Genomic DNA, 24,435 nt, shown 5'->3' on the forward strand with positions numbered 1-24,435 from the left:
TGACATGATACTCTACATAGAAAACCCAAAAGACTCTACCCCAAGATTGCTAGGACTCATACAGCAATTCGGCAGTGTGGCAGGATACAAAATCAATGCCCAGAATTCAGTGGCATTTCTATACACTAACAATGAGACTGAAAAAAAGAGAAATTAAGGAGTCAATCCCATTTACAATTGCACCCAAAAGCATAAGATACCTAGGAATAAACCTAACCAAAGAGGTAAAGGATCTATACCCTAAAAACTACAGAAAACTTCTGAAAGAAATTGAGGAAGACACAAAGAGATAGAAAAATATTCCATGCTCATGGATTGGAAGCATTAATATTGTGAAAATATCAATGCTACCCAGGGCAATTTACACATTCAGTAGAATACCTATAAAAATACCCTGGACTTTCTTCAGAGAGTTGGAACAAATCATCTTAAGATCTGTGTGGAATCAGAAAAGACCTCGAATAGCCAGGGGAATATTAAAAAAGAAAACCAGAGCCAGGGTCATCACAATGCCAGATTTCAGGTTGTACTACAAAGCTGTGGTCATCAGGACAGTGTGGTACTGGCACAAAAACAGACACAGAGATCAATGGAACAGAATAGAGAATCCATAAGTGGGCCCTCAACTCTCTGGTCAACTAATATTCGACAAGGCAGAAAAGACTATCCACTGAAAAAAGACAGTCTCTTCAACAAATGGTGCTGGGAAAATTGGACAACCACATGCAGAAGAATGAAACTAGACCACTCTCTTACACTAGACACAACGATAAACTCAAAATGGATGAAAGATCTAAATGTGAGACAAGAATCCATCAAAATCCTACAGGAGAACACAGGCAACACCCTTTTTGAACTTGGCCACAGCAACTTTTTGCAAGATACATCCATGAAGGCAAGAGAAACAAAAGCAAAAATTAACTACTGGGACTTCATCAAGATAAGAAGCTTTTGCACAGCAAAAGAAACAGTCAACAAAACTAAAAGACAACCTACAGAATGGGAGAAGATATTTGCAAATGACATATCAGATAAACGGCTAGTTTCCAAGATCTATAAAGAACTTATTAAACTCAACAGCAAAGAAACAAACAATCCAATCATGAAATGGGCAAAAGACATGAACAGAAATTTCACAGAGGAAGACATGGACATGGCCAACAAGCACATGAGAAAATGCTCTGCATCACTGGCCATCAGGGAAATACAAATCAAAACCACAATGAGATACCACCTCACACCAGTGAGGATGGGGAAAATTAACATGGCAGGAAACCACAAATGTTGGAGAGGCTGTGGAGAAAGGGGAACCCTCTTGCACTGTTGGTGGGAATGTGAACTGGTGCAGCCACTCTGGAAAACTGTGTGGAGGTTCCTCAAAGAGTTAAAAAATAGACTGCCCTACGACCCAGCAATTGCACTGCTGGGGATTTACCCCAAAGATGCAGTGAAACACTGGGACACCTGCACCCCGATGTTTATAGCAGCAATGTCCACAATAGCCAAACCATGCAAGGAGCCTTGGTGTCCATCGAAAGATGAATGAATAAAGAAGATGTGGTCTATGTATACAATGGAATATTACTCAGCCATTAGAAATGACAAATACCCACCATTTGCTTCGATGTGGAGGGACCTGGCGGGTATTATGCTGAGTGAAATAAGTCAATCAGAGAAGGACAAACATTCTTTGGTCTCATTCATTTGGGGAAGATAAAAAATAGTGAAAGGGAATAAAGGGGAAAGGAGAGAAAATGAGTGGGAAATATCAGAGAGGGAGGCAGAACATGAGAGACTCCTAACTCTGGGAAAAGAACAAGGGGTGGTGGAAAGGGAGGTGGGCGGGGGGTGGGGGTGACTGGGTGTTGGGCACTGAGGGGGGCACTAGATGGAATGAGCACCGGATGTTATGCTATATGTTGGCAAATTGAACTCCAATTTAAAAAATAATAATAATAATAAAAATAAAAAATAAAGAGAATGAATTAAAAAACTAAAAAATTAAGGATATAATGAAGAAGGCCCACCTACCCTCTCCTAACAAGAAAAAATAAAGTTAATTAAGAAAAGCTTTATAGAAAGTCCTATTCTAAATATGAACCAAAGTAAAATACGGCATACTTTTTTTAAAGTAAGCTCTACACCCAACGTGAAGCTTGGAGTCATGACCCCAAGATCAAGAGCTGCATGCACTATGGACTGATCCAGGCAGGTACCCCATATTTGGCATAATTTTGACCAAATACTAGAGTTAAAGAATCCATCTGAAAGAAGTAAGCATCCCCTTAACCTTGATTCTAGGAATATTCTTTGGTTGGCTAAGGAGTCACATTAAATGAAATATAATCCTGGAACACTTCTTGATTCTGCAGTGAATGATATTTACCAAGTCATAATAACATTAATACTATTTATTGATTTTTCAACTTTTTGGTTCAACCAATAGACCAAAATGAAAGATTCAATTAATTACAATACTAATATGAAATATTAACAATATTCTCACAAATACGAAATATTAACAATATTTTCACTATACAAAGTTCTCAAAACTCAGATAGTATGATCATATAAGGAAAAACAGGGGGAAGGCAAAAGGGTAAAATATACCAACCTGATCATGTAGGAAGTCAAGAGGAACTGTCTGTACTGAATGGAACAGAAATAGTGGAAGGAATTACAAATGTAACCAATTAAAAAGCTCAGAAAATTAATATAATTATATGTAGGAATAGAGAAAGAAGGAAGGCAAACTAGTAAGCTAAACTCTCTTCTACTATGGTATCTGTTTAAGGTTGATAAATGAAAAGAAAAGAAGTCAGTATATTACTCAGCACTTACAGAGATAACCACAGGTCTAAGAACCAAAACCAGAAATGGTTCAAGTTAATTGTTCCTGAAGTCAACATTGGCATAGAGAATGCAGCGAAGCTGGGAACTAGAGGTTTTGTTTTGTTTTGTTTTGTTTCTATTGCAGTTGGTTTTTGTAACCATGCGTGTGGATTACTTTCATGTAAAATTATTATTTAGTCCTTTTAACTAAATAGAGGGCTATGAGATTTCAGAGGAAATACCAGTAACAAAGTCCTAGGGGCCGACAAAAGGTTCACAGAAGTGAAATTTTAGCTGAACTCTAAGGAATACAAAAGAAGAGAGTAGTTTTGTATTTCTTCTACTTTAAGGTTCACAATATGTTAACACCTCTGCCATCAAGATATTTGTTAAAATTGATGTCATCTCACAATTACCAATAGCCTAGTAGCGGCTATGATTGAGTTGTCATTGATTGCATACAGACAAACTGGGGTGCTTACCTCATGACAGCCTGGACAATTTTAACCCATCAATATTTTGGTCAACAAACTATTTAAAGACCATTTGAAGAAATAGGAGCCCTGAGCGTTGTCTGAAAACCTTGTGTTGACATCTTATGGGAAGATCATATACAGAACCAGCATAAAGTCTGCAAAACGGACCACACTGGTAGAAAATCTAAGAAACAACAGTGAAGCATTCATTTATGTAGTGCTATATCACAAATATTCTTGATAATCCAGAAAATGCTAGTGTTTGGAAAAATACTGATATCAACAGCACTGAGTTGAAAACTAATTAAAAAAAAAAAAAAAACAGGGGATCCCTGGGTGGCGCGGCGGTTTAGCGCCTGCCTTTTGGCCCAGGGCGCGATCCTGGGGACCCGGGATCGAATCCCACATCAGGGCTCCCGGTGCATGGAGCCTGCTTCTCCCTCTGCCTGTGTCTCTGCCTCTCTCTCTCTCCCTGTGTGCCTATCATAAATAAATAAAAATTAATTAAAAAAAAACCCCAGATTCTGAATATGAAAAAGAATTCCTTAACCAATTTCTTTGATTTATATTTTCCTTATGAGAATGACACAATTTAAACAAAAAATCTTTTATTTAAATAATTCTAAAAGAACTATTCCAGTAGGTACAAAAGAAAAATTCTCAAGGATGAGAAAGCACTGTAAAATAGGCAGAGGTTTTTCTTTCCTGGAGGTACAAAAATGGTAGTATATCTTTAAAATTCATGATGTCTACATTTACAGAATTACAACTACCAAGAAAGAGGGTAATTAGGAGAAATCAGAGAAATTACTTCTAGTTTGGGGAAATCGTAACAGATACCAGAGAGGAGTAATGAGTTAACTGCCCCCTTGAAGAATGGGAAGGCATATGAAGCATAATTTCAGGGTTATAAGAGAGATTCTCATAGAATCTATGGTCAGAAAAAACAAAGATCAGCCAAAGAATATCATAAAAGACAATAGGAAATCCTGTGTGAGAACTGATTTGCACATTTAGAATCAAAAGACCCTTCAAGAAGCCACTTGTCCAGATGACTGCTTTTTATAGAAAGAACATTTTTTTACATCCTGTATGTTCTGTACAAAAATCTTCTCTCCCTCAAAACATACCTGTGACTAGCAGTGTTGTTTCAAGACACCCAGTTCACTAGAGAAACAGTCAGCTACCTCCTGGGTAGGTCTAATATAGTAAGTATGTCGTAATTCTAAGGGATAACATCTTAATAACATAGCAGCAACTATAGTTACTGGGTGCTTATTATGTACGTGTCATTATCTTTTCTCTCTGTTTATATAGCGTCTATGTCTGTTTATAATTTATTTTCTTCTTTATCTCCTAAATGCTATCTATGTCTGCTTATAATTTGTTTTCTTCTTTATCTCCTAAATGCTAACCAGTTTAGTTCAAAAATTTTGTTAGTACATACAGAAATCTAATTGTTTATCTCATGTTCATAGTTTCTCAATTTTCATAGGTTTAGACAACCAAATAACAGCTGCTGGATAAAGTAAAATGAGAAAATATGATTCTCAGAAAAACTAAGTTGTCCTATGCTTTCATAAAACAAATATTTAGTAGCAGCTATCCTTAAACATGAGTTTACACGTTTAAAGCCTATTATAATACCATTATAGAAGCTCCTGAGAATCTGTTTCAAATCTTCAGCTACTTTCTAGTACCAACAGATAAAACATATATATGTTCCCATAAACCTTATAGAAACTATTAACCCAGTAGTAAAGCCTCTCTCTGCCCCCAACTCCTTCTTTTTCTCTCTCATTCACTATTATACCCATATGTATACACATTTGTAAGTCTATATTGTTTCCAGGGTTTTTTTCCCCACTAATTGCCAAAGACTTTAAAATTAGTATCACAATGCTCCTTAAGAGAGTCTCCTCTCCTTAAGAGGTCATTTTCTTTTGCCAGTCCATAGTGCTCTACTGTGATTCAAACACATGACTCTCTTCTTCAAGATCATCCACCCATCCACCAAGCAGTGGCTCCTCCACAGCTCTGCTCTCCTCAGCAAGTCTCTATGCTGTTCTAGGCAGGGCCACACCTCTCACCCAGCTGGGCAGATCACTGAGAGATTCCACTGGCCAGGCAAACACTCTCCCATACTACCTGAAAGTAGACTGTATTCACTTGCATTGGGGAGACTTCATCTGGTACCATAAAATTGTATAAGTGGGAAGAACCTAGCCTACTAACTTTATAGAAGAATACGTGACTTGCTTTCATTCAGTGAGAATCAATATCCACAAAAATTTCTCATAGTCTACCTTAAATTTATTAATTGTTCACAATTCTGAAAAAGATGTTTTTTTTTATTTTATCTATACTTCACCTTTTTTTTTAAGATTTTATTTATTTATTCATGAGAGACACAGAGAGAGAGAGGCAGAGACACAGGCAGAGGGAGAAGCAGGTCCCATGCAAGGAGCCTGATGTGAGACTCGATCCCGGGACCCCAGGATCACGCCCCATCACGCCCCAGGCCAAAGGCAGGAGCCAAACTGCTGAACCACCCAGGGATCCCCCTGAAAAAGATTTTAAACTCCCAAGTATGTGGCACTTAAATTTGACAGTAATTTTCACTGCATATCCGGCATTGCTGTGCCTAATATTTCTTATAAATACTTATAAAAGTATTTATAAGTATTTAAATAAAATTTATTTGAAAATGTTATAATGGCATTAATCACATCTTTTTAAGCTTGGCATGTTGGCAATTCAGATTTAAGCGTCACATTGCTGGTGGAATTGTAAAATGAAAGCTGCTCTGGAATGTGGCTTGGCAGATCTTTAAGTGTTAAACATAGTGTGGCCATGTGACTCAGAAATTCCATTCATAGTTATATATCCAAAAAGATAAAAACATACATCCACATAAAAACTTGTACATAAACGTTAGTAGCAGCGTTATTCATAATAGCCGAGAAGTGGAAACTTGCCCAAATGTCCATCAACTGATGAATGAATAAATAAAAAGTAGTATTCCATATAATGGAATATTATTTGGCTATTAGAAAAAAGAATGAAGTACTGATCCATGTTTTAGCATAGATGAACCTTGAAAACATGCTAAGTGGAAGAATTTGGTCACTAAAGGCCCCATGATTTTATTTATATGAAATATCCAGAATAGGCAAATCCATAAACACAGAGGGCAAATCAGTGGTTTTAAGGGACAGGAGAAGGATTGGGGGATGAATGCTAATGGATAAAGAGTTTAAGGAGTAATAAAAATATTCTCAAATTACACAGTGGTGATGGCTGCATAAATTTGCATAAGTCTGTTAAGGTACTAAAAACTAGTGAGTTGTATACCATAAAAAGATGAACGTTATGATATGTGACTTACAGTCCAATGAAGCTATTAATTTGAAAATATGTTTAAATGTCAAGTGTATTTCTATATGGCATCAACAATGAATTTTTCTAAAGATATTATTTTAAATAAATTTTAAAATACGCAGTTCTTTTGATAAATCTAACATGAATTTGTTCAAGAATTCCTAAGGAAAATATTAAACAACATTTACACTTCTTATATCAGAGAAGACCTAATATACTGAGAGTCACGGATTCTAGGACCAAATATTTAAAAGATATCAATTTCCTTTTAATTATAGACTTAACACAATCTCAACATAATCTCCATTAAATTCCTAACAAATTTAATAGAACCTGAAATGCTGATCCAAAAGCAGGTATATGGAAAGGCAAAAGGCCAAGGAATGCTATTGCACTCTTGAAAAAATTGCACAGGGTGGGAAGATTTGCTACTACACTTACCAGATAGCAAAATTTAATTTAAATCTGCAGTAATTACAACAATGGGATATGGGCAAAAATACAGAAAGAGATCAAAAGCACAAATACAGTGCCCAGAAACACACCTATGAATATATTAACACTTGATATTTGAAATAATAAATATGTGTTGTCTTAAGCCATTAAATTTTGGGGTAATCTGTTATACAGCAACAGGTAACTAATAAATTGTTACTCACCAGTATTTATTTATTTATTTATTTATTTATTTATTTATTTATTTTCCTTTTAGCACCAAAGATTAACCTTCCCCACCTCCTTGAATTTCAGCATACCACATGACTTCTTTTGCTTCTAAAATGTGAGTGGCAACAATTCATGTCACTTCCAGATAAAGGTAGTTAAAACTGGATCATGATTATCCATGCTTTTCTTCTCATACCATACCAACTGGGAAAGACTTGTGTTGCAGATTGTACAGCTACAGAATGATGGACATTCCCTGAATTTAGACCTCTGAGTTACAAAGGACAATTGCCCTGGAGGGTTGCCTCAATCCATAACCTTGAGTGGATGAGAAATAAAGCTTTATTCATTAAGTCAATAAGATTTGGAGATCATTTGTGACTACAGCATAATTTACAGATACCAGGCTCAATCCTACTAGTAATGAAAAAAAAAAAAACAATAATGAGACAACAATACATACCCATCAGATGGGCAAAAATTAAATGTTTTGATAATACTAAGTTTCAGCAAAGATGTAGAGCAATGAAAGCAAGAATGTAAACTGGTAGACCCATTGGGGGAAAACGTGGCATTATTTAACAAAGCTACTATCTGTAATCCCTGTTATCTAGTAATTTGACTAGTAGTTTTATACTCTTAAGAAACTCCTGCATCTGTGCACCATGACACTTGTAGAAGAATCATAGTTGTTTTGTTTATGGTGGAGAAAGAAAAAAAGAAGGAAGGAAGGAAAGGAATGAAGAAAGGAGAGAGGGAGAGAGAAAGGGAAGGGAAGAGAAGGAGAAAGAAGGGAACAGAGGAGGGAAGGAAAGGAGGGAGGGAGAAAGAAAAGGAAAGAAGGAAGAAAGAAAGAAACAGAAAGAAAGGGAAAAGGAGGATGGAAGTAGGTAGGAAGGAAAGAAGAGAAGGAGGAAGGTAGGGAGAAATGAAAATGATCCAATTATTCAGAATCAGTAAACAAAAAGATATTATATTCATAATATAATATATCCAGCAATGTAAAACAACTGCCACTATCAGTTCTATATGGCATCAATCAACAAAAAAATTACTGAGCAGCTGTTGTGTGCCAGGCCTTATTTCAGGTACTGGCGATACAATAGTGAGCAAAATAGAAAAAAAAAAAAATCCATTCTCATAGAGTTCATATTTGAATAGAAATAAAACAGGAAAAAAATAGTAAATGAGAAGTCATATAGTATTTTATTTTATTTTTAAAATTTTATTTATTTATTCATGAGAGACACGCAGAGAGAGAGAGGCAGAGACACAGAGGGAGAAGCAGGCTCCTTGCAAGGAGCCTGATGTGGGACTCGATCCCCAGACCCAGGATCAAACCCTGAGCCAAAGGCAGATGGTCAACTGCTAAGCCACCCAGGGGTCCCAGCCATAGTATTTTAAAAGGTGATACGTACTATGGGGAAAAGCAAAGGAAAGGGGAGAAAGTGTATTGCAAGTAAGAGGATGTATAGTTTTAAATGTGATATTCAGTCGTAGCCAGGTTTGGAACTGTTTACATGAGAGACAAGTGTGCTTTTTAGACTTTCATTCACTCCAAATGCAAGGAAATGTGATAGTGTTAGAAGCTCACAAATAGCTTACCATTTTCCAAACCCATCAGAAGGAAACTGTTGGAAATGATGAGTGGAGGCCACTAATGGAAACCCACCCAAAGCCAACCTCACGCTTGCTCCAACGCATCCAAGATCATCAAAATGCTCATTCTGAAAAGCAGAAGGTTAATATGAGCAATTCCCCAGGACAGTGAAACAGGCATATTTTCTTCTCCTACTTTTTTTTTCTTATCTAGAGCCCTTTCCTTCTCTTGGAGTTTGGATCTGACCTGTGTCTGTGCCTTGTAGGCCATTTTGGTAGCTAACATATTCTGTGAGGAACAAGAAGGGGGAAATTATGGCAGATTAACAGTCAGGAGTGGTCAATTGCCTCCTTTAAATTTCTCCATAGAAAATCAGAAAACACCAAAAAAAAAAAAGGAACTATTAGAACAAGTGGGGGGAAAATGTGATTCAGAGTAGGCTTCATTGAAAAGTATTTGAACATTTAAAGTGTATTCTAGGCAGAGGAAACTGAAGAACAAAGGTGGCCTCTGATATAGTCAAGGAATATCAAGACCAGTGAGAAAAACAGTAGGAAAATGAGATCAGATAGGTAAAGGGGAGAGAAGTATCAGGTAGGGGTCTTGCAGGCGATCCTAAGAAATTTGGTTTTTACTCTGTATGAACTAGAAAGTCACTGGAGCTTTTGAAGCAGAAAGGTGACATCTTTTGATATACACAGTAAAAGGAGAACTCTGATTGCAATTTTGAGAATAGATCATAGACGGCAAAGGATAAAGGCAGGGAGACCGGTTAGGAGGTCCTTGCAGTAATTCTTATGGGATATAATGACAGCTGCGACCACGGTGGCAGCCAGGGAGGTGATAAGAAGTAATTATATTCTGGATTGATTCTGAAGATAGGGCAAAGCAGATTTCCTAACACATTACATCTCAGGTATGAGGGAATGGGAGAAAACTAAGATGACTGTGGGGCCAGAACAACTGAAAGGGTGGTTGGAAGTGAAAAAGACTACAGATGGAGTAGAGTTGGGCAAGACGAAGATTCTGTTTGGAGAATGTAGAACTGGAGATGTCTACTACACATCCAAATGGAAATGTTGACTAGGCAGCTGATAGAGAGGTGAGAGGTCAAGGCTTGAGCTATCATTTTGGAGTCACCAGCACACAATTGTAGAAATTAAAGAAAAAAAAAATAAAGAGATTGCATGAAATCATCAGCGTGTCGAGGGGAAAGAGCTCCTGAGGACTAAACATTAAGGCAATCCAAGAGTAAAACCTCAGAGAAGCTCTTGACCAGCAAAGGAGACAGGACCAGCCAATGAAGAAGGAGGGAAACCAAGTGTGTTTGGTGACCTGAAAGTTAATAGTGAAGGATTACAATGAGCAGACAGTGATAACACTGATAACTGACTATCAGATTTAGGAAAGGTGATGTCATTGGTAACCATGACAGGGGTAGTTTTGGTAGAGTACTGAAAACAAAAGATTAACAGGAATGGGTTTAAGAGATAATACGAAGAGATGCAGGGAGCCTGGGTGGCTCAGGTCATGATCTGAGGGTCCTGGGATCAAGTCTGCATCGGGATCCCCACAGGGAGCCTACTTCTCCCTCTGCCTATGTCTCTGCCTCTCTATCTCTCATGAATGAATAAATAAGATCCTTTTTAAAAAATATGTAGAGATGCATTGCAGAAGGGAACAAAGACAACTCTCTTAAAAAGGTTTTGTTTGGGGGGTATCTGAGTGGCTCAGTTGGTTAAGCATCTGCCTTCGGCTTAGGTCATGATCCCGAGTTCTATGTCAGGGTCTCTGCTTGTGAGGAGCCTACTTCTCCCTCCCCTCCTCACTTGTGCTCTCTCTCGCTCTCAGATAAATAAATAAAATCTTTTTTAAAAACTGTTCTTGCTTTAAAAGGGAGTAAAGAAATGGCTTAATCTCACAAACATGTAATGCAAGACCATCTATGAAAGAATGCCTCTTAAGTTCACATAATTTTTTTTAAAGGTGAAACTAAACTTGTGATCAAGAAGGAACAAGCAAGAAGTTTCTAGATAGCGGCATGTCCTCTTACTGATGTGGCAAATAACAGGGTATCTGTCTTATAATTGTCTGTTATAATGATTTGCTATTATTATTTGTCAACCAACCATTACATTTGTTTTGTGTAACTCTTCTGTATATATATGTCATATATATGTTCAAAGGGTTAAAAAATTAAAGATTAATAAGATCATGTGCATGAAAAGACATCAGAAAATATCACTATTGCATCACAAAAGTTTTAATTAAAAGTATGTGAGAAAGAATATTTGAAATTATAAGCAGACCAAATTTGAATTGAAACTTCAAAAGGTTACATGTACTGGATCTGGCCAGTAGGTGAATATTTGTGCCTTTCTGTTTTAATTAAAAGTGGAATTTGTAAATCACATAAAATCTTAAGAATTAGAGGAGTCTGTAAGCCCTTTTCTTCATTTTTAACTCCACAGGATACTTTTTTTTTTTTTTAGTATATGTGCTTGGTTCTCGGTATGAAAGAAATAGTACAGTAACTGCCAAGACAATTTTTTTCTCTGTATATTTTAAGTTTTATTTCCAAGGCCCCCAGAGATATTGCACTTCACAAACAAAAACCATTGGATTATATAATAATGATCTAAGTGTGAAGACATGACCCTTTTTTCCTTGGTAAATTCATTACAAAAGAGGAACAGAGCTCCTGCCAACCATGGTGACACTCCCAAGCCATGAATGAATTGGGGGTAGACTTCAAGTGGTCAGATCCATCTATTGTTTTCCAATAAGCACCTACAAAGCAGGGTATTTGGGTTTTCCTGCTTTCTGCTCATTCAACAAACAATTTACTTAACTCCTTGAGCATCTGTTTCAAAGGAGATGATCACCTACTTCACCAGAGAACATGAGGCAAGACAAATGCCTGAGTGATTAAGGATACTTCCAACCCAAAGAGGAAGAGGTCATGGAAATAAGGAAATGTGTTCATAAAAGAGTATTATACTTCAAATCCCTTCCACTCTCCCAAACTACAAAAAATGCATATACTGGGTGGGAATATATTATTTTATTTTATATCAAAGCCACCAAAAAGAGCCAGAAACACTTCTAAAACCTATCCTATCTACTGATGAACATATCTCAAATAATTTTAAATTACAAGTAACAACAAAAGCCATTCTAACATCCTCTGTCTGCTGAAACAAGCCAACAGTTGTTTGTTGTTTATTTTTTATCAAAAATAAAATAAAAGGTTCACTGACACTTTGGGGCACACGCTTCTTGTACAACTTTGTGTGTGTGTCAATTCCTAATTTCTGGTTTACCTGTTTAGTTAACCTCTGCTATTTTCTGGGCTTCATTCCAAGACAACAAAAATGCATTACCAAAATTGGCATCTCTGCTTTTGAGCTTAATTTCAGAGAGGCTCTGAAATGGTCTGAAGCCACTTTTTTAATATTCTGCACACAATCTTATGCTAAAAAGTAACAGATGTTTCGAGATCAGTAATTGACAGGAAAGGTACAATTTTTGTTTTCCTCAAACACGATTTTTATTTCCTCCAAAAATACGATACCAGAAAGAAGTGCTGTGCTAAAGCCACACGTTTTTGTTGCTGTACTGCAAATATTGGCTTAAAGTTGAACAGAATTCCCTAAGGCAGAGTCAGAGATAATTTAAATATTTACTATACATTTCCGAAGTCTTTTAATAAGTGTTTTTCTCTTTAATTTTTGGTTGGAAAACCCTAAAGACACAAGTCGTAAACGCATGCAAACAAAATGCCAAGATCAAAATAAGAGTTTTGAAGTTTCATGAAATTATGAGCCTCGCAATGTTTGCAGCATGTTAGAGAATTACAGAATCATACATGTTTAAGTCGGGAAACATCTTAAATATTATTAAAAGGCCTCCAGAATCGGAACCCTCTAATTTGACAGATGAGGAAAGTGAGGCTTAGAGAGGTTAAGCTAACCACAGCTGTCACAGATAGTAAATGGCCAATTATGCAAAATCCAGATATTCTGACTCCAAATCCAGAGCTCTGGTAGAGTATGTGTCTCAATACACTAATGGAACAAGAGGCACTCCGGGCAGGCCCTCAACAGAAGGATCTCTTACACACCTACAGGAGCCAGCTCACCTGTTTGCAAACACAAGTCCTAGAAATAGCGCTGGCAACAACCGGCTTCTGAGCTTGCCTCGCCAGACCTGGGGTTTCCAATGATTGCTCAGTTAGGTCTATTTTTCTCACCTCTGTGAGTCCTTTTAGGTAAGTGCTTTTAGCTGGATCGGGTTGGCCATTTTATTTTGTTTTTCACATTTCTTGGGGAGGGGGTGCGGGGGGGGTTAGAATCGGAGAGGGTTGAAAAGAAGCTCGGATGTTAAACCGCCCCTTGCAGCACAAAGTTTGTTCTTTTGTCAGCCAAACCAACAAATCCTTCCCCGAGCCCCAGGGCTTACTGGTTTGTGTCGCGGTCCCTTCAGTTCCCAAAGTAGGAGGGAGACCTGGAAAAGAAGTTGGCTGGGCGGCTCGTGCTCGTGCTCGGGAGGGGCCCGGCAGGTGCGCGCCAGGGGGCGGGGGGGCGGTGGGGGGCGTCGGACGCGCGCCCCTTTTCTCCTCGCCCCTCGCGCCTCCCGCTCCCCGGCCCGGGGGCCCACGGTCCCCGCCGCCCCCCGCCCCCGCCCCCCAGCGCTGGCGCCGCCCGGTCCTCCCGGACTCCCGGGTCCCAGGGGGCCCGCGGGCTCCGCGCCCCAGCGCCCCGCTCCTCCGGCCCCGGGGGCGCAGGGGAGAGAAGCGGGTCCCACCTGGTTGCCGGGGTCCAACCACGCGGAAGGCGGAGATGGCGGTGGCGCCGGGGCTCGGGCACCTGCGTCGCACGCGCGCGGCGGGCCGCGGACTCCTCGGCCGAGGTGCACGGGCGGGAGAGCCGGGCAGCGGCGGGGGCGGGGGGCGGAGCGGCGGGGGCGGGGGCGGGGGCCCCGGCGAGCCCAGCGGGCAGGCGGCGCGCGGCTGGAGCAGCGGTGGGCTAGCGCGCGCCCCGCCGGGGGCCTCCAGACCCGGCCTAGGCGCCCCGCTTCCCCTGCGCCCCCCGCTCCTCCCGCGCCCAGACCTCGGGGCCTCCGCTGCAGCGCGCGTGCAAAGCGCTGTGATGAAGAGTGCGATATCGGGGAGGCGTGGGGAAGGAAAGCAGACTGGCAAAGGCCAGAGGGAGTGAGTTCCCTGTCACCAAGGATGTCTCAGCCAGGCATGCTGTTGGCCGCGTTTGTCGGGAGGGCTGAAGAGGGCCCTCGTGCACCTCTGCGGGGCTGGACTAAATGACCACTTACTTCTCCTTCAGGCCTGAAAGTCTATGGCGTTTGATGTAGCAAACAAACAAACAAACAAAAACCAACCAAAGAAATCTGTTCTTGAACAGATGACACCCTCTAAGAGACATTTTCTTACCCCCCCCCAAAATGTTCATTCACTATTTATCATTATTAATAATAACACTATTATTGAGGACCTACTATGTGCCAAACAATATGTTAGGTATGATTCTCACGTTCCTTGAACTTGGAGTTATGACGGACAAGCAGGTGTTCACAAAATTACAATTATGATGGGTGACACCCAGGAAACCAACCGGGAAAAGAAAGAATAAAGGGGAGTGGACATACTCTGGATTGGATATGGGAAGGAAATGGTTAATTTTTCAAAGGTCTCTCTCCAAAAAGGGAACTTGCCTAAAACCCTCATAGGAAGATGCACCGGAGGTAAAGAAAGTAGCCCAGAGTTGGGTAGGGCCAGAAGCAATATATGTCTTGGCTCTCTGACCCAGCCACTTTGTCAACTTGTAGAGCTTTGTAAATAGAACTTTGCATCCATAGGAATATCGGCTCAGAACCAGTGGCACTTACATGAAGTGAAGCATTGAGATCTCCAGACCACTTGTTGAGGCCACTTCACTCAGAAATTTCATATTTGTGCATTAAATGGGCTTTCTGGGGCACCTGTGGTTAGAAGCACTAAACTTTGGGTTTCATCAAACCTCAAAAAGACAGACAAATGTCTCCATTGGACAGAGACAAGAATTGGAGTAGAGATACTGACTTTCCCAAATTATTATAAACAACACAACAGAACCCTTAGTTAGATAATCTGTGTGAACCAGCTAATTAGTTTCCTAAGGCTACGTTAACAAATGACCAGACTTTATGCTTAAAACAAAAGAAATCTATTCTATCCCTGTTCTGAAGGTCAGAAGTCCAAAATCAAGCGTCATCAGGCTTGCACTCCTTCCCAAAGACCTAGAAGGGAACCCTCCTTTGCCTAGTCCATCTTCTGGTGGCTCCAGGATTTCTTTGGCTTGTGACAGCTTTGCTCCAGTCTCTGCCTCCATCTTCTATAGCCCTCTCCTCTATGTCTTCTGCCTCCTACAAGGATTCTTGTCATCAGATTCAGGGACCATCCAAATAATCCAGGGTGATCTCAGCTCAAGATCCTTACTTAATTACATCTCAAAGACCCTTTTTCCAAATAAGGTCACATTCGTAGGCTCTGGGGTTTAGAGTGTGGACATGTTTTTTGGGGGAAGCCACGATTCAACCCACTAAAGCTAGTAAACCAATTGGGACCACAATCATTGTCTACTGTCTATTGTGGTATCAGGGTGTCATTTCCGCACCATATGCAAAATCATATTGATGCTAAGTAGAATTTATCATTTGATTGTAAGATACTAAACAAAGGTATCATTAAACCTGAGCATTATGAGGAATAACTGCAATGAGGAAAAAAGTGCGGAGGCCGGAGCCTGAAATTCATGTTTGAGTCACAGGTGATACTTGAAGGCCAAGCAAGGCTCCTCAGCAGCTACCATTGCTAAATTAATACAGAAATACACCCCATATCCGTTGGTATGGATTTCTGATAATGTGATCCAACATTGAATGTCTGCTAAGCACCAGGCTCTGAGTCAGGGGCTCCTATGGAGCTTTTATTGTAGGTTAGGAAACAACTTTGAATCTCATTCCCTCTGCACAATGTCTGCTGCATGTCTGAAGCCTGATAAACAGCTGTTATGAATAGATGGGTATAAATAAATCACTACCAATCAGCTAGGCAATTATTACTGCATTGGAAAACATCAATATAATAAGAAGATATTACTAGATTTACTAGAGCAAAACAGATTAACATGCTGACTCATTCAGTATTGCCTTGAGTGAAGGAAAAGTCCTTAAAAGAAAAACTTTGATTTGAAAAAGAAAATAATGAGATATCTACCTTTTTCTACCTTTTTTAAAAATCAATAATATGCCTATTTACACAGGTACAGGTCCTGCTGAGAACAATCAATGATGACTGAAGTTATAGCTACTTGGTGAGTAAAATATTTTGTCCAAGTATTTGCTTGACAAATATTTTCAAAAACATAAATACTATTCAGCTGGTAATTTCATGATACACATACATCACTTCTTGAAACTCCTGCAATGATTTCAATGACTTCAGTCTCTCCTGGTTCACCTCTTCCCTCTTTGACTTTCCTTCTCACTTTTCCACTCTTACGATTTTAGACAATCAACCAATATATTAATAACTACCCAATGGATTCTCATTCTTGGGCTTACCTGAGTCATAGGCTCATCCCTGAACCAGTCATGGCAGCTGGTGAGTTGGAATATGATGACCATTCTGGTGTGAACCACCTGTGCACTCCTGGAAAATAGGGAATGGGAAAAGAGTTGATCTCACCTTAACCAAATAACTTAGAGTGGGGGAAAGTGGTATCCAAAAATAAACTAGAGAAAGTGGGCAAAAAAGCATACATATCCACTGCAATAGATATTTAAAAAAGTTTTTTGTTAACTGAATGTAGTTTTCATTAAAACAGCACTTCACCTTTTCCTATGGTGTTCTAAAAGTTTTCCATAGTCTTCAAAAAATGAATTGATAATTGTCACTATTGATTACGTGTCTAATTGCCACACAAATCTTTAGAATTTACACTTATAAAAGACTGTGAAAAATGTTTTTATATGTATGTAAAGCCATATAACAAGCACATAAACTCTGAAATCTGATTGCCTTGGTTTTTTTTTAAAATGCACATTAATTGTGAGACTATGTTCTCTATCCTTTTTCTATCTCCGTTTCCTTTTTTGTAAAATGGAGTGGATAATAGTTGCCCCTCTGAAATGTCATGCAATGTAATGAGATAATAACTATGCCTTCATAATAGGACTTGTCACCTAGAACTCTATTATGTTTGGTTATTATTAATATAAATTAGCTTTCACAGCATCCCTGGAAACTATTTTGGGGAGTTATACTCTGATCATTTATATTTCTCTTAATAAATAATCAATATCTATTATGTATCAGGCACAATTACCAAGATAAACAACATGGGTTCTTTTTACCCTGGAGGAGGCAAGTTAGGATTCCCATAGTTCAACCAGGTTGTTGTAGGGCAATCCATGCAGGGGAACAGAGAATGGAAGGAACACAGAGGAAAGAAGGCATAGTAGCTTAGGAGAGTGCCAGTAGTGTAGCCCTGGGTATGTTCAGTAAGGTGTACCTAGAAAAGTACATGGTAATAGGAAGAACTGTGAAGGTCATGTGGATTTTGAAGGCCATTTGGACTTTAACTTCTATGAATGAAGAAATGTTGAAAACTTTTAGACTCAAGAATTATTTTCAAATTTGTAGGAAGGAAAGCACACTGGGTGTGGAAAGAGATAAATGTAGAGCCAGGAATAACAGTTAAAACAGTTAAGAAAGTAGGCAAACTTTAATGTGCAACTGAATCAAATGAGGGTTATTTAAAACATAAATTCTGATTCAGGAGTGCTGGGGTGGGGCCCTGGAGTCTGCATGGCTAATAAGCTCCCAGGTAATGTCAATGCTGCTGGTCCTCAGCAAGGCAACAGACTATTTACTGGCAATGTTGCTTCCAACAAAAAGAATCTGTATCTAATATACTTCAAACTTTTAAGTCCCCATGGAGAAATAATTTGCAGCTCGTTAAGCGGTAACAACTAATTGAAGAACTATTGTGTACAAGGCAACAAGATAGAAATATTTTATCGTAATTCTTAAGATGTCTCTGAGGATAAATCCCTTCAAAGCCTGAACATCCAAATGGAGGAGGTTGTGGTGAATAGAAGTATAATATAGGGTACCATGATGGTCTTTTTGATGTTGTCAACTTGACTTAGCTACAGTTCCTAGTTACACAATCAAACACAAATTTAAGTGTTGCTATGAAGATATTTTCTAGATTTGACTAAAGTTCATAGTCACTTGACGTTAAGTAAGAAAAATTATCCTAAATAATCAGGGAGGGCCTGGTTCAGGCAGGTGAAGGCTGTAAAAGTAGATCTGGGTCTTCCCTGAAGAAGAAGTAATTCCACTGATGGACAGAAGCCTCAGCCCATGACCAAGTGCTCCAGCTTTGCCTTTCCTGACCATCTGTCTTACGGATTTTAGACTTGTCTAGCCAGTCCCTACAATCACATATCCCTTCCAATAAATATCTTACTTTATATCCCCTACTGGTTCTGCTTCTCTGGTTGGACCCAAAAAGATTTTGGTAACTGAAACCAGGGAGCTGCTATAACAAACACCCAAGAATGTGGTAATGGTGTTAGAATTGGGCAGCAGGCAGAAACTAGAAGAATTTTGAGAAGCATAATGGAAAGAGCCTAACCTGTCTTAAATAGACTACTAGTAGAAATATGGTTGTTAACAACTCTGCTAAGTGAGGACTCAGGAGGAAGTGAGGAGCATGTTATTGGAAATTTGAGAAAGGGAGATGCTTGTTATGAAGTGGAGGAAAGCTTGACAGAACTCTGTCCTGCAGTTATATAGAAAGCATAACTTGTATATAGTTAAACTGGGCATAGAGCTGAGGAGATTTCCAAGCAAAGTGTTGAAAATGTGTTCTGGCTTCTCCCTGCTGCCTACAATAAAATGTAAGAAGAAAAAATAGATTGAAGAAAGAATTATCAAATAAAAAGTAACCAGGACTTGATGATTGGGAAATTCTTGGCTTATCCAATTCTTATCCAATCCAATTTCTGAAGGGTACAAAGATTGACAGATTTACTACCAGGAAAGCGTGCTGTAGAGAAAAAGCCAAGAATATGACTAGTCAACCTTTTGCTAATACTTTAGAAAGATTTTTATTTTTTTTTTATTTATTTATGATAGTCACACAGAGAGAAAGAGAGGCAGAGACATAGGCAGAGGGAGAAGCAGGCTCCATGCACCGGGAGCCCAACGTGGGATTCGATCCCGGGTCTCCAGGATTGCGCCCTGGGCCAAAGGCAGGCGCCAAACCGCTGCGCCACCCAGGGATCCCTAGAAAGATTTTTTAAAAATCAGAATATTCAGTCACACGACGGCTCGCCTCAGATCTCCCAAATAGAAATGGGATTATTTAGGGAAGATCTATGGATAAGCCTCTTTTCTTCTGGAGTGAATTCCTTTTAACATACCCAGGACACCTTTAAGGTTCTCAAAAATTTTATACCAGTGGAAATACTGCCACCTTGGATTTCAAGGGATAGAGTAAGGAACAAAGAAAGCTGTTGGACTCTGAATTCTACATGCAGAAAATAGGCTAACAAAACTACACAGCTTGTACTATAAAACAGACAAAAATCCTAGGGTCCATCAAAGATGTAATGAGTAAAAGCCTCTGAAGAAGGAAACAGAACTCTGTGTTTTAATAGGCAGGCCAAGTAAAATTGGATGTAATTAGCTTTTGGAGAAAGGCAAGAATGATAGTTTACTTCAAACACTGGAAAGATGATCATGAAGATGTGGTAGGTTTTCTATATAGACCCTGTAAGCCAAAGTAAAATCAGTGAATGCAAAGCACAGGTAGCCAGATTTAAACCAAATCAAAGGAATCCCTTTCCAGCTGTCATAGTCGTTAGATGTACAATGGGCTACCAGGCGAGACAATGAACTCTTCACTAGTAGATATTTTTAAATAGAGAATAAAGGACTGGCTATCAGAAATATTGGAGGATGACACTGGGTGGGAAAGATCAGAATGATGGTAATTAGGCCTGCACCATACTAAAGAATCTATGATTTGGAGCTGCAACTTCAGAGTATTTCCAGGAAGAGGATTTGGGCTGAAAATGAAAAGTTACATAGTAAAAACATTACCTACTACATCCACAGAGAGTTAATTCATTCACAGGGCATGAACAATCCTTTCCCTCCAAAAAGTGAATACTGCTTTACTTTGCCCGCATCTGTTTTCTATTGCAATAAATAAATAAGTAAATAGAATGTGTGTGTCTGTGGGTCTTATTTCCAAGACTGTTGGGGTGAACCAGTAAATCTGAAACAGGAAAATTAATTGATACAGATTGTTATTTAGACATACATACACAGGTTTAACTTTATTTAATTAGTTCAGTTAAGCAGCCAAATAACTTGACAGCTTGTAAGGTATATGCTCTGCTGTGACTTTCAGATTAATTATACATGAATACTTTAAATCTGGGACCCCAGTACTCTGCAGAAATCATTAGTGTCTATGGCCATAGGGGTATTTAGCAAAGTTGTCTTGATGTTGACCAGCTTTATATTCCACACTCCCTTAGTAATGTCAAAGAGGTAGAGAATATGGTGAGAGGTGAAAGGGCATTATTTTGATCATCTAAAAACTATGGGAGATTACCCAAGTGTTAAAATTTCATGAGAGTAATTTGAGACTATTTGGTTATCATGGTCCTAAAAAACACCACTTGTCTTAGTTAGCTTTTATTTTGTGATTTCTGTGTTGCTACAATTGCTCTGAGTTTCATGCCTTTGGAAGGGAAAAGAATGAAAGTAGCAAATATGGAATCTCAGAATATGTGATGAGGCTTCGTGAAATGGATACAAAGGCATTTGGATCTACCAATAAGAGAGCTGTATTCACAAACTTAAAAGGTGCTATAGTAAAAAATAATTCATCAATACAATCATCAATATTTAACTGTACCATTGCATTAGTTATATAAACAACTATATATATTATATATTTATATATATTAAACAACTATATATATATATTATATATTAAGCACAATATAACTGCTTAATTAAATAATGGTTTCTGAGACTGAAGTTAACTTTAGAAGAAAAGACCTTTTACACAAGGGTGTTTAAATTTGGGGGTCTCTTGACATGCCATTTGCAGATAATTAGTAGGCCAACTTATTTGGGTAAATGGGAGCCAGTACCCCTACCTACACCAGAAATATATTAAACAATGGTAAGTCTAGAGCAGAAAATGTAAAAGCGGATTTAATGGAAGCCTAAATTGAATTTTCTACATTAAACACAAATACTACCCCTAAAATACATTTTTCAAAAGGTTTCAGCAATTCAAAGTTAAATGAAATAGTAAAAAGCAATGAAAGGAAAACACTTTAAAAATGTAGAAAGGAGGGGTGCCTGGGTGGCTTTGTCTTTAAGTGTCTGACTCCTGATTTGGGCTCAGGTCATCTCAGTGTGGTGAGATTGAGCCCTGCATCCACGTCACACTCAGGGAGGAGTCTGCTTGAGATCCTCTCCCTCTACCCTTCCCAACCTCCCCTTACTCACACTCTCTCATTCTCTCTCTCTCTCCCTCTCTTAAAAAAAAAAATGTAGGAAGGAAACTGAAGAATAAAGAAAACCTGTGGTTCCAAATATTTAATAAAAAGGATAATTGGTATCAACTTATGAAGTTTGGCTATCATAAATGCTAGTAATTTTATCCTTATGTGAAAAATATTCAAAATTCCTCTTACTAAAATGCTATCTCCAGACCCAAATTATCCAGAAGACATAGTTTCTATAATACTCATTATATAATACAATATTCTACTAATAAAGTTGCCCCATAAATGCTTTTTGAGTGCATAAAGCATTTTATGAAAGATAAAGGGAAAAATATATACAGAACAAATGAACATTATGTTGTCAAATTGTAAATGATAAAAAAAATACTAATAAGGAAGTTTAGGCATTAAAATACTTCAGGAAATTTGTATGCTCTTCCCAGAAGTTCTAAAAAGGTATTCTTGGGGTGCAGAGAGAAAAACAAAAACATATCTATGATTTATATTTTTCAAAAGGAAACCTAGAAAGCAATTACATGAACACCTACCCATACACATTTGGCCATATATCATTCCTTGTAGGAATTTTAGGTTTTTTATAATCCTCTTAATATACAGTCTTCATCATTTCATGTGCTGCTCAGAAGAATCTGTGGTTCTCCACTGCCTATGGATTAAAGTTTAAACTCACTCTGGCATTCAAATTCATTCTCAATGTACTGAGATTTAATTGTCCAATGTTTTCTCCCACCATGAAGGACAACACTTGGTTATCTAAACACAACTTTTTTTTTTTTTTTACCATTTCTTGCCCTGTTTATGCTGTTCCATCCTGAATGTTCTTTTTTTTTTTTTAAGGTTTTATTTATTTATTCCTGAGAGACACAGAGAGAGAGGCAGAGACATAGGCAGAGGGAGAAGCAGGCTCCCTGCGAGGAGCCTGATGCAGGAATCAATCCCAGGACACAGGGATCATGACCTGACCTGAAGGCAGACGTTCAACTGCTGAGTCACCCAGGTTTCCTCCATCCTGAATGTTCTTCCTCCATTCCACAACACTTCTACCTAAACCATCACCCATCACCATCCTCTATCTGCTGGTCAACATCTTAGCTAATCTGTCAACATCCAACTAAACTGACTCTTCTTTGTAAGCTCCTCAATTGGAGCTATGCTACCTATGGACTACGATCATTTAAAAATTTATTTTGTGTCCATTTTATTATGACATAGATCTACACAAATATCCTGAGGGCAAATATGTTATTAGTGTTTGGTTTCCTATCCCCTAAAAGTATATCACAGTATCTTGGATTGCTCAATTAATATGCATTAGACTAAAATAGAAAAGGCAAATTGTATAGTTTTCCATCTGTATTATTAAAAAAAAGCAAAGACTGTCTTATTTTATGAATAATTATGATTATTTACCTACAGTACTATTTAAAATTATATACAAAAAGATTTTTATTCTGAATTTCTGTAGAATTTTTTCCATAGGAATTATATATGTAGTATAAATTCAATGAATTTTTAAATATACAGACAGAAAAAAAATGAGGAGAACTGTATTGAAATGTTAACAGTAGGGATCTTTGGATTGAAGAATAGATGAGTTTGTTTAATACTTTTTGCCTTTCCAAATTATCTAGAATAATCATATGTTACTTTATAGTCAGGGAAAAAAATTAAAAAAGCTATTTGAAAGTATCTGTGTAAGATCATGTGTTCTTTGGAAATGACTCCTGGGAACTAGAGCCATTAAGATACACCTTAAGGCCTGGGGCAGCCCCATTACTGTTGGCTGTTGTTCACTGGCCAGTGCCCCAATTTGTAACTCATTTAGGCTCTTAATCTGTCCAAAACTGTTTCTTGCCCTTGGGATGCTACTGGTGTGCATGTGGATGAAATGTATTATCCTGCCTGCCTCAAAAGCTACAGAACAGCAATGAAATTCATAGTAGCTAAATCATCTAGGATGAAAAAAACTATTTAGAGTTGAAAGGCAAGGTAATTGGATTATTTGCTTACAATTTAGTACCAAGTATAAACATGATTTTAACTTGAAGGTTAAAATTAGTATCAGAACTTGGACTAAAATAGGATTTTCTTTCAAGGAATTTCTTTTCTATATTTTGTCAGTACTTCTTGCTCTATCCTTGTATTTATGATCCACTTCCCTTTTTATCAGAAATGGGTACTAGGGTGTAAAAGAGATTACAAAATTCTCCAGATTAAGCCAAAGTAATTATCATTTCTTTGTACTTGAAAGAATATATAATAAAAAGTAAAGAAAATAAATGTAGAGAAATTACTCCTAGCCTGTTCCCTGAGAAGGTTGCTATGAATAAATAGTGGGCTAGAATCATTTCAGAATTATGAGGCCAAATGAAGTTTTCATCGAAATGCATTTCAGATTTAAGTCCCTATGGACCTTAAAGGAGAGTGGCCAGTATTTCTGATAATCTTGATGATTAGTATACACATACTGTAAACTAATTTTCACGTAGAACAAAGCACTTTGTTCTCTGCAGGCATATAATGAGATTTGAGAGCAAAAAGCATCAGGCCTATTCATGGCCTATTAGCCAAATCTCATAGTTGAGCTGCTACAGAGTTTACGCATTCACAATGAAAAGGCTAAGTGTTTTTGTTGTCATTGGTGGTTTGTTTTTTGTTTCTAATATTTTATTTATTTATTCATGCGAGACATGGAGAGAGAGACAGAGACATAGACAGAGGGAGAAGCAGGCTCCCTCCAGGGAGCCTGATGTAAGACTCGATCCCAGGACTCCAGGATCGTGATCTGAGCCAAAGGCAGACGCTCAACCACTGAGCCACACAGGTGCCATTGTTTCATTTTGTTTTGTTTTGTTTTTT

General features: G+C 38.4%; 1 protein-coding gene across 8 annotated transcripts in view; it reads right to left on the reverse strand.

The window, feature by feature from the left end:
* The window catches only part of LEPR (leptin receptor), a 132,448-nt gene that overhangs the window by 70,847 nt on the left and 37,166 nt on the right, over positions 1-24,435 (reverse strand). For 2 of the 8 annotated variants that reach the window (XM_041770513.1, XM_041770511.1), the window contains exon 2: positions 16,573-16,660. The gene's annotated coding sequence lies outside the window, so the exon portion shown is untranslated. Of the gene's footprint in view, positions 1-13,096; positions 13,568-13,761; positions 13,812-16,572; positions 16,661-24,435 lie in introns of those variants that run through there. The other 6 variants (XM_041770521.1, XM_041770520.1, XM_041770512.1 and 3 more) reach the window with 5 other exon arrangements.

The sequence above is a fragment of the Vulpes lagopus genome, chromosome 10 (assembly GCF_018345385.1).
Source record: "Vulpes lagopus strain Blue_001 chromosome 10, ASM1834538v1, whole genome shotgun sequence".
In the NCBI taxonomy this organism is placed as follows: domain Eukaryota; kingdom Metazoa; phylum Chordata; class Mammalia; order Carnivora; family Canidae; genus Vulpes; species Vulpes lagopus.